The sequence below is a fragment of the Bradysia coprophila genome, unplaced genomic scaffold, assembly GCF_014529535.1.
Source record: "Bradysia coprophila strain Holo2 unplaced genomic scaffold, BU_Bcop_v1 contig_358, whole genome shotgun sequence".
Taxonomy (NCBI): Eukaryota; Metazoa; Arthropoda; class Insecta; order Diptera; family Sciaridae; genus Bradysia; species Bradysia coprophila.
The window spans coordinates 169529-185601 of NW_023503616.1; the positions used below are offsets into that span (position 1 = coordinate 169529).

At 33.6% G+C, this 16073-nt stretch overlaps 1 long non-coding RNA gene across 1 annotated transcript; it reads left to right on the forward strand.

The window, feature by feature from the left end:
• Window positions 1-5346: 5346 nt before the first annotated feature.
• Window positions 5347-8536, forward strand: LOC119081621. Its single transcript, XR_005088501.1, has 3 exons — window positions 5347-5531; window positions 6137-6142; window positions 8526-8536. It is a non-coding gene; the product is annotated as an uncharacterized LOC119081621 (long non-coding RNA).
• The last annotated feature ends 7537 nt before the right edge of the window (window positions 8537-16073 follow it).

A 16073-nucleotide genomic window follows, 5' to 3' on the forward strand; every position in this document is an offset into this window, starting at 1 on the left:
TTCAACTTTTACATAGGTAAGTGATATTAAAAGTAAATGTAGACAAGTCGTTATGAAAGGACGTTTGTGTGTGCTATTTTCTCGCCACGATGTTTATAATAATTCTATTAACACTGAGGCTGTCTGCTTTCACGAGCAAACAATGTAAATGTGCATAAAGTTGATGTTACGGTTTGAAGCCTCTCTTTAATGTACAACACAATATATATTGTGTATCCCAAACATCCAAAAAGTCGATAGAAAAATTTTTTTGTGCTTTCATGCTGCACAAAGCAAAAAAATAAACTATACGAAGCAGATCATCAAATTAATAATGTTGATTAAGAATCGGCTGTGATGGAGTTGCGGAGAGACAGAGGGTAGATATACATTACATATATGAATAAAAGAGAAATGACATTCACATAGGCATTTGTCTTATGGGATTATTTATGTGTTGCGTGGGAATTTTCGGATGATGGATGTGATAGATTGAATTTGCAATGTTTTTTCTTTCTTCTGAATAGATCTGATAACGTTTCAAATTTACATTTTCTATAGCTTCCATGTATTACCCTAGATAATGTGAAAAATGTGTAGAAAATGACAACAATCAACTCCGAATTTGAAAGGATAGGTATCGCAAATGGAAGATCATCTTCATTTCAAACACACGTGATTCGAATAAAATGTTTAAATTGATTTCAATACTCACTTGGAACAATAAACGGCATTTGCGGCGTTAGGAACGGATACTCCATTATTGTTTTATAAAGATGTATGGTGCAAATGATACGATGAATTCGTTTGGTTTTCGGTATTGTTCATGCGTTAATTTATTTTAATTCGAATTCCTGAGACAAGTGAAACATTAAATCTTGAACGAATGAACGTTTAAAAATTTCAAAAAAAATACTAGCAGATTCTACATTCAAAGATCACCAAATGATTATGGTAAATATAGTGTCGCTTCGGATTGAGAATCTAGTGATAAAAAAGAGAACTCCGTTCCATACTGCGTTGAATAGATTGTATGGGTGGGTAAAGGGTACATACAAGCGCTGTACGTATTTACATTTATGTAAAAATGTGGCGATTTCGTAAATGTTTTTTAGTTAAGTCAGCTTAAATTAGATTTTCAATGGAAATTCTTAAGTGCGTCAAAGAAGGGTTTTCTTAAAATTTTTCTTTACCTTCGTTCCTAAAATTAACTCGAAAATTTATCTCGATTGAAATGTTACACTTCGCTTTTTTCAGCATAGAAATGAACCAATAAAAAGAAGATGAAATTCAATTCTGTATAACATTATATTTGTGCTTGGTTTCATCAAAATTTTGTAAACATTTTCGTATAAGCCATTAGGTAGAAAGACATCTAAATCCCCGCTTTATGCGGGGTTAGTCATCTAAATGACCAATGAGCTCTATAAAGTGTTTTGTCTTCTATACATACAATATAGAATAAAATGTACGTCAAAACTATTGACGTACTAGATTTTTATGTGGTGCAACAAAAGAAGTAATGTCGTTACGTTAGCCAATTGTAATACTTCTAAGTTTTTCAGTATTGTCACATTTTAAGTCATTTGGATATGTGAGATTCGTCGGATTATTCCCAAGGTAGACACAGAGGTGGAAGTAATGCCATATATAACCGAAGGCACAACATTTTGTGAAACACAAGTAAATCATAGTCAAAAGTTTTAAAAGAAGGTGTCATTAGCATCGAACTAATGTGCTACGCTGCACGTCTGAATTATCTACCTTGTTCATACCATTGATGTAAAAAGAGAATTGTGACATTTCAAGATAAATTTTCGAGTTACACAATGGCAGATGGGAAGGTGGAAAGTTTTAACCGCTGAAGGTAAACTTCTAATTTCATTATATTTGATTCTAATATAATCGTTCACTCGAAAAGTGAAAAACAAAAACGATGAGTACGGTAAACGCATCGTTTTTGTTTTTCACTTTCCAAGTCAGTATTCCCTTTGATTTCATGACTATCTTCATCGCATTGTGACGATTGTCTGCATTGCATTGTGCACTTACTTTCTTGAGTTTATGTTTAAAGTTGTTTATGTAAATTTTGATATAATTTCTCGTAACTTCCGATAATTGTCAGTTTTAGCGACTATGTTAAATGCTATTGGATGTTAGTTACCGAAATGTTCTTAGATTGGTATCAACTCAACGAAGACGTAGGATTTTATACGTTTAGCTTTGCTGTAAGTTCTTTTTTTTTGCTATAAATTTAATTTATTCATTTACAAATTGTACGTAACACTATAAAATAAAATCATCTGTCAACTTTTTCCCAAAAGTGCCCAGAATACATGCTGCATTCCCTCTTTGAATCGAGATTGACAGCCTCTGCAGCAAGAAATATAAAGACCTTTTCTCACCAGTTTCTTTCATTATCATTTTGCCCAACTTTGTTACAAAACGTTTCGTGTCTGGACCCATTGGACCAAGCGTTTCAAAAGCCACTGGCGTAAAATGGTAGTGACTTTTCAATTCAATATAATGGTTGTGTTTTCGTCTCTCTGCTTCTTCTGCGACCGCTCCCGCATTTTTTGACGAATTATGTAAATATGACGAAGCAAGAGTATTTCTAATAGTTGAATCCCAAATTATTGCTTTTCCTCTACTCCATGGAATCAGCGACAGTCCATCTGGCGTTTTACCATCGTCTCGTGATAGACCAGATGGTTCCAGAATGTTCGGAACTCTAGCAGATGAAATTGCGCCTGACATGATTTTGTTGAAGTCAGCATGACGAACGTAATGTCCTCCAGTCTTCATACATGACAATCCATGGTGACCATTTGTATCTACCATTTCGCCACAAACGCATCAGTGTTTCTCACAAATTTTGCAACCCAAACGTAAAGCTACCGCAATTCTTGCTGAATTATTGTCCAACAATAAACCTAGTTGCTGTAAGTTTATCATTGTGTAAGCTGATTAATGTATCTAACTACAACAACTTATGATAGTTTTTATTGGCACAATCAACGCACCATTATTCTACTGCGCTATTCCGATGCTTTTTCTTAAATTTATTATTTTAAAAATCACTTTCTATAGATCCATTCTATCCAGCCCATCTACCTACACCATCACGTATACTCTTCAATTTAAATGTTACCACTAGAATTACTTTTTCATCAGAGCCGCTCAAAATGTCGGAATTTATCGTACGGAATGCCTGTCTGGAATTGATCAATTGAAATTTCTAAAATCACTTATTCGCTACAACAGAGCACTGAAGAATGTGTCAAATTTCATTTATTCGTTTGATTTTAACGCCAAAAATTTTCTATTCGAACCAAATTTAATTAAATTCGAAATAAAGAATTTAATATGGGCCCACTCGTTTCTTATAGTTCAACGTTCAAACAATTAAAGATAACATTTTTAATTATACGTTAACCATTGTAAATGTTGTGAACATTCGATTAAAAATGGTATGCCAATTTTCTTCATAATAATCGTAGATTAAGAGAGGATTATCATGAACAAGAAAGATCTTCTCAGTTCAATTTGTCGTGTAGCTCATTTCCGGTCGTTAAGTTTAGATCAATTGGCAATTAAGTTTAATGAACTTGTCTTTTAAGTGCATATATCTGCTCAATCTTTGTTAACCTCTTTCATACAATGTAACTTCCGCTCAATTAAATACAAATATCGACAAATTAGGTCCTACAAAGTACTAGCTATACGCCTAGCATCTTTTCTATAACCTAGTATATTGCACTGGTACTTATGGAAAAGTACGCACATTTTCTGAATTTTCCCATGAATCGACTTTCAACATAAAAACGGGGGAAAAAATGGATGGATATGTTACATTTTGTAATATTATTTTTACGACATACAATTTAAATCGACGTATATTCGTCATGTATTGTGTTGGTAATGCTATTCATATGAAAACAATACCAGCAAAATATAATTATTTCTGAGAAATATGCCACGAGCTGCTGTTAAAGCTATTCCGTGTGTAAATGTTTCCGGGAATTTCCCATTGTTGTCGTGATCATTTTAAAAAATAAAAAGTTTTAGCGGTTTAAATATTTGTTTTGGGACAAAAAAATAATGCTGTGGTGGCACGGGTGGAAACGGTTTAAAATAACTCGTTTTTTCATATAATTCAACATTTTTTCTCGTAATACTAAAGAGACTCTCTTAACAACAGAGCTTGTTCGGAAAATGTAAAATGAATATTCTTTCTTAACAAAAAAAAACATTTTTTTAATATGAGTATTTCCGGTTTCAATTTTATACTCAAGCATTATCGAGCAAATACTCGATAAAATTGAGCATATCGAGTATATCGATATTGCGCATTATCGACTGTCTACTGTAAAATATTACAATTTTGACTTTATTCAAATTCAAGGAATCAAGTAATCGAACAAATTTTTTTTTGGTCAACATCTCAGAACGCCGTTAACTTACTTAAGGTAAGGCAAAATCTGCAATCACACAAGTCAAAATAAAATGTTTTAACCAATTACGTAAGTCATTTTACTCTCCAAGACCCAGATATAAAGTAATGGCTAATTTCCCGGGGATGCACTGCACCTAGAAATTGGAGCTATTCAAAAACTAATTTACTTAATCCCGAGATGTTGACCAAAAAACGTCGTTAGATTTACTTGCTTCAAGTCAAAACTGTAATATTTTTCAGCTGACAGTCGCCAACCTTATACTCGATAATGCCCAATATACTCGATATGTTCAATATACTCGGGGTCCCCTACAAAATCAGGACAACTAAAATCCGGAATTACAAAACATAAATATATAAAAATAAAATTTTTACCAGGAAAACGTTTAATGTCTGTTTGAATGACGTAACCTGCTTATAATTCGCTTATATTTGATACACTAATACAATGCCAACCGCTTCTTACTGATGAGTTCAGAAGTAAACAGAAAAGGTCGGTCCACTGAGTGGATTACTTCAAAACATTATGGCTAAGAGCCAAGCACCTGGGTAAACATTCATGCGAATATGCTCATTGTTCTGAGTTTTTTAGGTCTTTTTTCTTTTCCGTCCATGTGTCTGTTCCACAAACTTGGAAGTCGGTAGTTTCGGTAGTTGGTAGTTTTGGTAGTCGGCATTTAAGAAAGTCTGTAGTTAAGTTGGATTAATATTTAAAATTGCAAAGCCACTATGAGCAAATCAACACCAGGCAAATAATAATTATTTGTTATCTGATAACCGATAGCTCACAGTTGACATTGCAATTCGAAAATTTGGTAGTTGGTAGCTGACTACCAAGATTATTATTGACTACCAAACGTAATTTTCGACAGAGATGTTCAAGAACTAAGCACCGACTGACGAAATGATTCTACTTGCTCGACTATTTATAAATAGAAAATTTGGTAGTTGGTAGTTTTGGAAGTTGGTAGTTTTGGTAGCTGGTAGTTGGATTGATATTCAAAATTGTAAAGCCACTATGAGCAAATCAACACCAGGCAAATAATAATTATCTGTTATCTGATAACCGATAGCTCACAGTTAACATTGCAATTCAGTTGTTAGCTGAATACCAAGATTATTGTTATACCAAATAGAATACCAAATTGGTTGACTACCATGTCAACATAGAATTGGTAGAGATGTTTACTGTTTGAGAGCTGCACACCGACTGATGAACGCAAATAAAATGTACAAAAAAAACCTAGAGTGGACTATAACTTTTCCAATAAAGAAACCATATCTTATATACGACGAAAAACCTGCCGTATTGCTTTTTTATTCGGACATCAAAATGATATAAATGTACTGCGACATCAACCTGTATTACATCTGGGTAATACAGACCGCATAAATATTCATTGCAATCATATCTTTTTCGTGTATGAAGAGCTATTGCACGCTGTGAAAATGTTATAGAAATGTTCCAAAATTTCTTGAACTGATTTACTCACTATATGAATGAGAAACATATATGATGATAGAACTAAAAAAAACGAGAATGGAACTGAATATTTTGATCAAAGAAATACATATGCGATTTCGACGCTAACAGTTATGTTTATTTATGTTTTATTTTTTTATGAAAATTTCTAGAAAACGAATTGACTTCTAAATCGAAAACATATTTTAATGTCATTTCACTGAGGTATATATCAACAGAAAATAGTTAGTTATGCAACAAGTTGCGAAATGTGATTGTATTCGTCACTAGTTGATAACCACATCGTGTGACGAAAACACACTTTTCACAACGTGTTGCATTTGAAATGCGAAACATTCCTCTACCTTCAGCATACCATCAAATGAGTGGCATAATGAAAAATCTTGTCAGCGACTACTCAGTGAAAAAAAGACCCATCGAACGTCACCCCGACGACGCATGGAAAAGTTCGCTTTGCGCAGCGCCGTTGCAGAAAAAAATTATTTTCAGACGATAGCAATTCTACATTTTTATAATGCTCTGTCGATCCGGTTCGAATATTTAGGAGGAATATCTTAACGTGTGCAATTCTTATGAATAACAAAATGTATCCTTGATACAATGTCAAACGCGTGGTTGAAAGTGATGGGGCCCTTTCACATTTTATCAATTTTCTACGCAACTCTTCAGTTCTGAATGTTTTCAATGTTACCTTTTCTGAACAATTTTCACTAGAAATATTTTCTGTAAAACCTGACTTGGCTTGACAAAACTATTTCAATATGTTCCCTTCCGTTTCAACTGGATTGGAATGATTTAGCAATATCCTTTGAAAATTGGGATTCGAATTTTATGAATAATTTTCATGGATGGTGTACTTTATCTTCATTTATAACTTGATTTGTTACGTGGGCACTCAAATGCAAATAGCCAGAAAATTTAATCCAATTCTTTACACCTACGATTTTAATAACAACAAAAATATAGTTGAAATTGTCATTCGAATCATTAATTTTGGTAATTCGTTCTTTTCAACTGTGTTCATTTAACTAGGTCCCACCTTTTGGGCGGTTCAGGTGCCTTGACCTGTTGTTAAACTTCTGAAACATCACAAATAACTGATATAAAAACCTTCGCTTGTGTACAAATTCTTTGGTAAAGTACTTTTTCTGTTCTCTATTTTCTTGTAAATTTGCGGCCAGATTTTTAATCAACAATAAATCTTAGACAAGGACTCGTGTGAATTACGGCCCTCGCTCCTCTCTGCTCGCAAACTTCCCACTCGTGTAAGTTGTCTATTATTCAGTTTCATAGTCATTGCTAACGCTTATCAAAAGTAAAAGATGCGAATGTGGAACGATTAGAGGTTCACTTTGGTACGATATAATATAGGACGGTAGACGTTCTTCCCTTACACTTATGTACAAAAAGGACCTTTAATCATGAATAAAATAGCATAACTCGTGCGAATTACGGCCCTCGCTTCGCTCTGGCTTCAAACTTCACACTCTTGGGAGTTTTAAAGTTTTCTGTTTGATTTTTTTTAATGTCATTCCATACATTTGACGAACGATTCAGAAATTGTTTTTTTTTTAATTTTATAAATATTTTATGGCGTTAAATCTGCTAATTTTGCCCGTGATAGCTGACTCACCGTTATAGAAAACTATCATGCGTGATAGCTGACTTTCACGTGACTATCCCTGACTATAGCCAACTATCACCGTGATAGCTGACTATCATGCGTGATAGATGGATATAACTAACCGACAAAATCAAATTCCGTCAAAGTAATATTTTTCGATTGATTGAATTTCCAACAGTGGAAAATACTGTTTTTCTGGAATGACTTCCAGATCCTTAATCCCACATGGCCCATCTTCGAACCTAGGCTCAGGAATTCAATTCTGCGTCGATTAAAACAAATAAAATTAGTTATTGGTTGATAATTGTTTATAACATATCATACAACCTTTCATACAACATTTTAGTGTATTTTCCGGCATAAGACCCTGAGTTACAGTGAGGGAATAAGTATGTCGCCGAGTAAACAAAGCAACTGTAACGAATGGAAGAAACCTCCTCCAATTCACTCAAATCATATTTATTATTCGTGTAGAGTTTCAAATAATTCCCACAATTCATGCAATGAAAAAAAGAGAATGCCAGGTCCTATGAGGATGTGAAATCAGAGTTTCACTCAATTTATCTTTTACTTCACATTTTAAACTCAATTGGAATACCAATAATTTTATAGGTATACTGTTAGATGGTGGTGGTGGAAGTCAAATTAAGCTCTATGTTAGAATCAAATGTATTTATGCTTTGACGTGATTTAAGCACGGAAATAATATATCTACTTTCCACTTGTTGCTTTTTATTGTTTCACGCAACATACTCAACCACAGAGTAAATATTAAGCGAAGGTATTTTTTTTTCTTGTTATTTTGTTGTACTTCGGGTGGGTGTTGAATTTATTCAGAACTCTGATGTATTTCGGAAATTTTGTTACTTACGTAGACGAACTTTTAAACGTCGAACATAAATGCCTGTTTATTATGGTTCGTATAAGGCGTTTACAAAATTGGTTGTGTAATATTCTCCACCGTTTATTTTCGGTTTTCGCAGTGGAAGTGGGAAGATGAAATGGTTTCACAATAATTGCTTGTCGACAACTCGTTTAACCTTTCGCCGACTGATATTTCTTCTGTTAATGACTGGCGACAACAAAAACAAGCCATGAAATTGAGCTGTAATTGAGCGCTGTTAGATATTGTTAGACTAATGACGTAAAGGTTTTACTTGCAGCACACTGAGAAACAGAAAATTATAGAAATTGAAAACGGTGGGCTTCGCAAGTAAAATACCTTACGTAATTGTTTGGTGATTGTTGTTTTGCCACGAGAGATTATAGCCCATGCCTTCGGCTCGTGCTATAAAGCTCCCTATCGGCAAAATAAAAATCTTCAAACAATGACGTAATGTACTATTTTCGTTTTTTAATTAATTTTTTATGTAATGCTACTAGAACAATACAACGGTATCTCGGTTCGAGATGGAGTAAACGGTTCGAGACGAAGCCGAGAACCTTGTTCACTACATCGAGAGCCAAGATACCGTTATCAAGTGCTAGTTGCATAAATACTTATTTACCAAGCTACTGAAAGTTCGCTTACTCTGCTGTAAAATTCTTAAATTAAACTTACAATAAACAGATAAATTTATGCTTTTTGTGGGGTTTGTTTGTTTCATTCGTTCTATTCGTTCCACATAAGATCAACTCTCTCACTTTACATTTATTCTATCACACAAGTACGTGTGAGTGAATTGAACGTCTCTCTTTACGTTTTCATCGTTGCGCTGACAACATGTGGAACGATGTGGAACAAATAAAACCGTAGAACGTTAACCACGTAAAAAGTTTATTTGAGTTTTGTTTACCTTCGATAATTATGTGCCGTCACTGAACTGTAGAAGATTACACTAAAAAAAATGGAATGGGATGCATAGCACATTTTATGTCATGCATTCATCCCCACAGTTGTTCGCATTATTCCGTAATACTTGAAAGAAACAAATGATGTCGAACCAAAATCTCATGGTTTCAGATCTTCAGTCTATTCGAAGTAGTACAACAATCTTATGGTAAATGAGAAATTTGTAAGAAATCGTACTCCAATCAATAAAAGGATCTCAACCCTTATGCCAAATAATTATTTACAGACACAATTTATTGCAAGTTACTATAGCATTTCTCTGCATCAACAGCGGAAAACAAACCAAGCGTAAATTGATCCAATAAATCTTAGATGACCACCATGACTATATTATAATTTCTTCAACATCAATAAACATATGAAACAATGGAAATTCCTTGCCATTAAACTGAAAATCTAAAGTGAAGTTCTATTTTTCACAATCAACCGAGAAGTCACTACCATGCCATATTTGTGTTACGGCTAATGGGATCCCTTAAATCAATTACTCTACACAGATATGTATCATGATTCCATCCACCTTTTTAGCAATCCAAAACTACATCAGGAATCCCAAACAAGAAAAAAAACCGGCTGCTGAGTGGTTTAATGATGTATATGCCTTCAACATAATAATGCTGCTAAAATGGAGTCGACTGACTAAAAAATAGAGTTTTCAAACAAAAACTGGATATTAACGTATAACGTTCTCTATAAATGAATTTAGGAGCATTGAATGCGTACAATGCTACCTATATCTCATTCCCCCTTATATCATCAAGAAACTGTACAAAGCACCGAATATAAAATACAACATCAGAGCTTATTATCGGAAAATTATTTGTGGAAAGGCTCAAAGTTGACTCTTACATTTCTTAAGTGAAGAAATGGGAAAATAAATTCAACAAAATTAAAACTTTTTTTTTAATTTTTTAAAAAGTTAAGAAGTTTGAGAAATATTGGAGATAGTCAAGAAAGTACTCTTCGAAAATAGGCCCTGCTAATGCTCACATATACCTACGGAAAGTTTAACATCGGAAAATCGAGTATAACTTTCAAAACATGATAATGATATCCAATTTAATGTTGATATTGTGTATCCCATTCACGTTCTTTGAACCTTTAACTATTTTATCAATCAATGTCTGTGCCTGCATTTGTACGGGGTGTTTATTTTGAATATCAATATAAGGAATTTTGTATTTTGAGTCTGAGAATAACCTAAAATGAAAAGAAATTGCTGAAGGTAAGCCGTTTTGATTCGACAGAGAATCAATTTTTCACCGACCTCAAATTAATGTAAATTACTCGAATGTTCGAGGCAAATGTAAATATTTATTTGTACAATTTGCTCGGCTCGTGTAGTCTATTACGTAAATAATTTTGATGGTTGGCAAATTTTGGTTGACTTTGGGCCATTTTAACAGACGCCAGTTCTATCAGTAGTTTTAGCGAGCTTGTATGACGATCAGGTATTTACACAGATCCGAGGTTACTTTTCAGATTTTTCGTTTCTCGTTCAGATAATTTTTTCGTCCAGCATAACAAAACCGAATTCTAAATCTCTCTAAATTCTTTGATATTTTTTTTATCTTGATGCAGATCCACGTTCCACTTAAATAATGTACGTGCGCAATTAAAAAGGTGTGGATGAGAAAGTTAAATTCATTAAAAATGATCTCGGGTGTTTTGAATGTTTATTTTAGCGTTTGGGACTCCTGGGCATTACCAGCAACATTATTTGACTTTTATTTATTTAGCTCCGTGAATCTTTTCGGGTATTTACTACAAGCAGGTGAAACGTTTATATAGTTTTGTTATACTGTAAACATAAACAACAAGTCACCCACACACTCCGGTAACCGGTAAGAGTATTCAACGGTCAAACTAAATGAAAACGAGGCTTAATTTAGATGGAAATTTCTTTTGTTTCTTTCAATTTATCGTTACACCAACAGTAGAGTGTGTGCATTTCATATGCGTGAAGAATCTGAATTACTTTAGCCATGAAACCGATTCGAGCTTGGATGAAACTATTTGGTTATTATATCGTGGTACGCTTGAAGTTTGTAAACAGCACAGTGCTAGGATGTTGAGATATTTATAACGCGTAAATACTTCATTATCATTATCACTTCAGCATTAGAATGCCAAAATAGGAAATTTATTTGAATGCAAATAACCAGTGGCTCATAAGTCGAATGAACTGAAGTAGAGTTAGTATCTTGAAGATTTATGAATTGTGATAGCTAGCAATGTAATTTGTATTCAACGAGCAATTCGGTTAGTAATAAAAATTTAATTATTTCGGTAAAATATTTGTTTTGTTGCTCACGAAAAAGAACTTAAACTGTGAGTGGAATTCATTCCATACAGTTTCCCTATAGTCAAAAAAAACGTTAAACTTTCTTTAGGCATATATGATGCTTGTACCTCTTGAAATGATTAGATTTTCTTATTCTTGTAAAAGGCCATTCTGGCGGTCCCAAAAAATACGAATGTGGTCATAAACGTTTTATAAACGGTCAATCATCTGTTATTGACAACGACGTGAACAATGACAATCTTCAACTAAAGCTTCTCTTTATAGCAAAATATACAGGAAAACTAAGGAAGTATAAGATTTGCTATGAAAAATTATGTGACTCTTTAAACAAAAGAAGTACCAGATTCAATCTTTATGCCTTACGCTTGAAGTTTCTTAAAGGTTATGGTTGAATTACTAATTATAACCCGAAATTTCATTTTAAACGCTGGGCCAAATTGAAAACAAAAGAAGCAGCAGGTTAAAGGTTAATAATGCCGATTCGTTTGCCCTTTATAATAGATTAACAATGGTTGCGGCTGGCGTCAGTCATTTTTGTATCGATATTTTATCACCAGAGCATCAGCTACTTTTTTGTAAACATGCTCAGACTATAGTGCAAGCTAACTTCATTATAAAATTGATTGTGCTCACTGTAAATATTTAAGTATACGAAAATTGTCTTCCGAAACCTTTAGCATTTTTACAGCTTGCCAAGAATAAATCAAAATTTCGGTTTATAATAAGTAAATCAACTATTAACCTTTAAAAAACTTCAAGCGTAAAACACAAAGATTGAATCTGGTACTTCTTTTGTTTAAAGAATCGCATAGTTTTTCATAGCAAATCTTATACTTCTTCTAGTTTTACTATTAGTTTTGTTATGTAAGAGAACTCTGGGTAGAGATTTATTATTCAATCAGTCAAAACCCCTTAAAGGGTAAATGTGACGCAAGTCCTTGTGTCTACTTACAAAAAAAACTGATATCGCTGAGTGTGACGCATTGTTCGCTGTACGCAAAAGTTTTATCAACGAAAAATTGACACAAAAAATTTGTGAAAGAAAATTTTACAAAAATAAATTAACAAGTGGCAGATGTTGAGGAAACTATTGTTAGGAAAATGGTTGAAAAATGTACTGATGGAATTTAAACGGAAGAAAACCGAATCATCTGCCACTTGTGACGCTTTATTTTTGTAAAATTTTCCTTCACAAATTTTTGATAAAACCTTTGCGTACAGCGAACAATGCGTCACCCTCAGCGATATCACTTTTTTTGTAAGTAGACACAAGGACTTACGTCACATTTACCCTTTAAGGGTTTTTTGACTGATATCAGTTCTTTTAGAAGTTTAGGGGTAAGGGTCACTTGTTTTGTAAGCATCTCATGTCAACAACAGCTCACATCCAACAAAAAATCCAATGGAAGTTGGGAATGCCAGAGGAATCATCTTTCATCCCAAAATTTAGGAACCAACCTCGGAACACCTCACTTATATCGAAAATAACTCAAATCCATCGAAAAATCCGGTGGAGGTTAGGAAGTGCCAGAGGAATCATCTGTCATCCCAAAATTTAGGAACCAACCTTTAAACACCTTACTTATATCTAAAATAACCAAAATCCATCGAGAAATCCGATGGAAGTTGGGAAGTGCCAGAGAAATCATCTGTCATCCCAAAATTTAGGAACCAACCTTGGAACACCTCACTTACATCGAAAATAACCCAAATCCATCGAAAAATCCGAAGGAAGTTAGGAATTGCCAGAGGAATCATCTCTCATCCCAAAATTTAAAACCAACTTTGGAACACATCACTCATGACGAAAATAACCCAAATCCATCAAAACACTTTTTCCAACATTTACCAATCATAATTCATAATTACTAGCTGAAAAAAAAATATTTCTTCTGACACACACACTCACACACACACACACGCAAAACACGCTGTTATATGGCATTGTATGGAAACTTCCGGGAGTCCTAGCTCTCAAAAACGCTTGTATACCCGCATTTTTCAAAATCTTATTTTGATCTAGGGCCCGAGATCGACATATAATCAAAATTTCAGGAAAAGAAACGTTTAGGAGTTACGAAATCGTCCTTTTTCATAGGAACTAACTAACTAACTAACGTAGGCGATTTGCATTATCTGAAAATTCGAGATTTTGCTTATTTTCATACAAACATCAATATTTCGAAATTCAATATCTCGGCCAATTTTGCCGCTGCAGTAACGTGTGATAGCTCGTTGAACTCGTATGGATTCCTAGATTCTAATTATTGCAGTTTTGGGGTCGTTGGGGTTAAGGGGGAGAATTCAAAAAGATGCTGTAAATATGCTCCGCCGTCCTCAAAAAAAAAAGTCAAAACATTTTTCGTAGTGGACTTGCGTCACACCCGCTTACTAACGTGCGGGTATGATATGAACTACCTTGCCAATAACATTTCTGATTTCTGTTTATAAAAGTAGGTAATCAGTTAAAAAAAAGAAAGCAGCTCCGTTCGCTCAAAATATACTCTAAAAAACTCAAAATACGTAAGGCTGTCAATTTGCTCGCTCTACGATTTTCGACGGATTATGCCAGATTGTGAGATCTGGTCGAAGTTTTTTTATAATGGCAAAATTTGTGTAAAAAGCAATGATCAACTTTGTATAGCACAAAAGAAGATTATACAGACTCGATAATTATGCTGGTAATATGTTGGTCTTCTGTGAAAGGTTTGGTCGTGGGTTTTGGCATGATGAGAAAGAAATTAAAAGAACATTTTACAAATGAAAAAAGAAATGGGAGAGAAAAAAATTGAACAAATTTTCCTCCAAAAAAAATGGAAAAGGCGATTCCGACCGCCACATTTTCGTTAGCATAAATTTCTTCAATTAAATGCGAAAAAGATGTTTAATTTTCTTATTTTTCATTATCGCTTTGTTGGAAATTATGTAATTCGGTCTCGAACATGTACGTACGTACAACAAACACATACCAGCCAGAATGAAATAATAATAATGAACAATTTATTTTATGTTAATGCCGAAAAGTTAATAAAAATAAATTTTCCTTTTTCTCAATTTTCAACCATTTTTTTTATTTGTTTATACATTACGCGGATTTTATGCTCTAACGCATTTTACACGATTATATCCATTTCGATTTTTCTTTTCTTTATTCGTTGTGGAGGTATCTATAGCTGATTTTTCTCACTGTTTTATTTACATCTGTTTTGTACATCGCTGAGCCATTTCAATGACTACATATTAATTTAAATTCTCCAAAGTATATCTGAATTTGCTTATTTTTTCTACCGACAAGGAAAAATAATAGAAATAGCGTGATAGATAGTTCTCAATGTTGTATAACACAAAGAAGGTCAGTGTAGACGTTAACGCATAAAAAAAAAACTTTCTCCCGGTGTACACAAAATTCTGGAATATAAGAAGGTTACGTAACAGAGCTTCAAAGGTCATTGTAGATTAATGTTCGATGATACTTCTGTTATGAAAGAGAGCGGACCATAAATCATAATCTTATCACTTACGTACATTTTCTTCGTGTTTCCATTGAAATTGGACAGAAAAGAACATTATCTTAGGTTACGTAATGCAATAAATTTGCTGCATGCAAAGTTTGAGGTGTATTTCTTCCACTAATAACGTTATTATGTATTGTGTGAGTGCTTTATTGTTCTTCCAAAATTGCAGTAAAAGTTCAGGGATTTTGAATAAAATGGTCTTTGTTCTATAGCATTCAAAAACTCTGAATTGCAATCTCTGCATTAATTGTTACAAATTTCATTTTCTATTTTCCATACTTTACTGAAACTTTTGATAAAATGATTTTCATAAAACATTTTCCTCAATTGTAAGGGGGACTTTCAAAAAGAACATTCAAATTGTTGACGGCACTGCAAACACGCTCGCCTCTTTCCGCTGTTATTCCATGCATAAATCGGGAAAATCATCTTTATATTTACTTTTCAGTTCCCCTCAAAAAGTGAAGTCCTTTTTGAATGTTCCCACGTAAAATGTAAACTATGAATCAATAAAGACTGATGGTTGAATAGAATGTTGGCAAACATGCAATGCCCTGTGGGCCCTAATAAAGCAAAAATTTCTGATTGATTGCGATAGAAACGTCGTAGAAACGTGCAAAAGTGAGTAAATAATGGAATGTTACTTACAATGAACAACGAGTTTAAACAATAGGACTTCGCCCTAAAGCAGACTAATTTCGTTCCTTTGAACACGAGAACGATAAATGTTTAATTTTAATTGGTTCACTACAGATTATTCGTTGTTTCTCTGTTTTATTGTAATTTGTATTTTATTCGTATTAATATCGTATTGGTAATAATTAGTCAAAAATTATTATTTCACAGATTTGTGGGATGT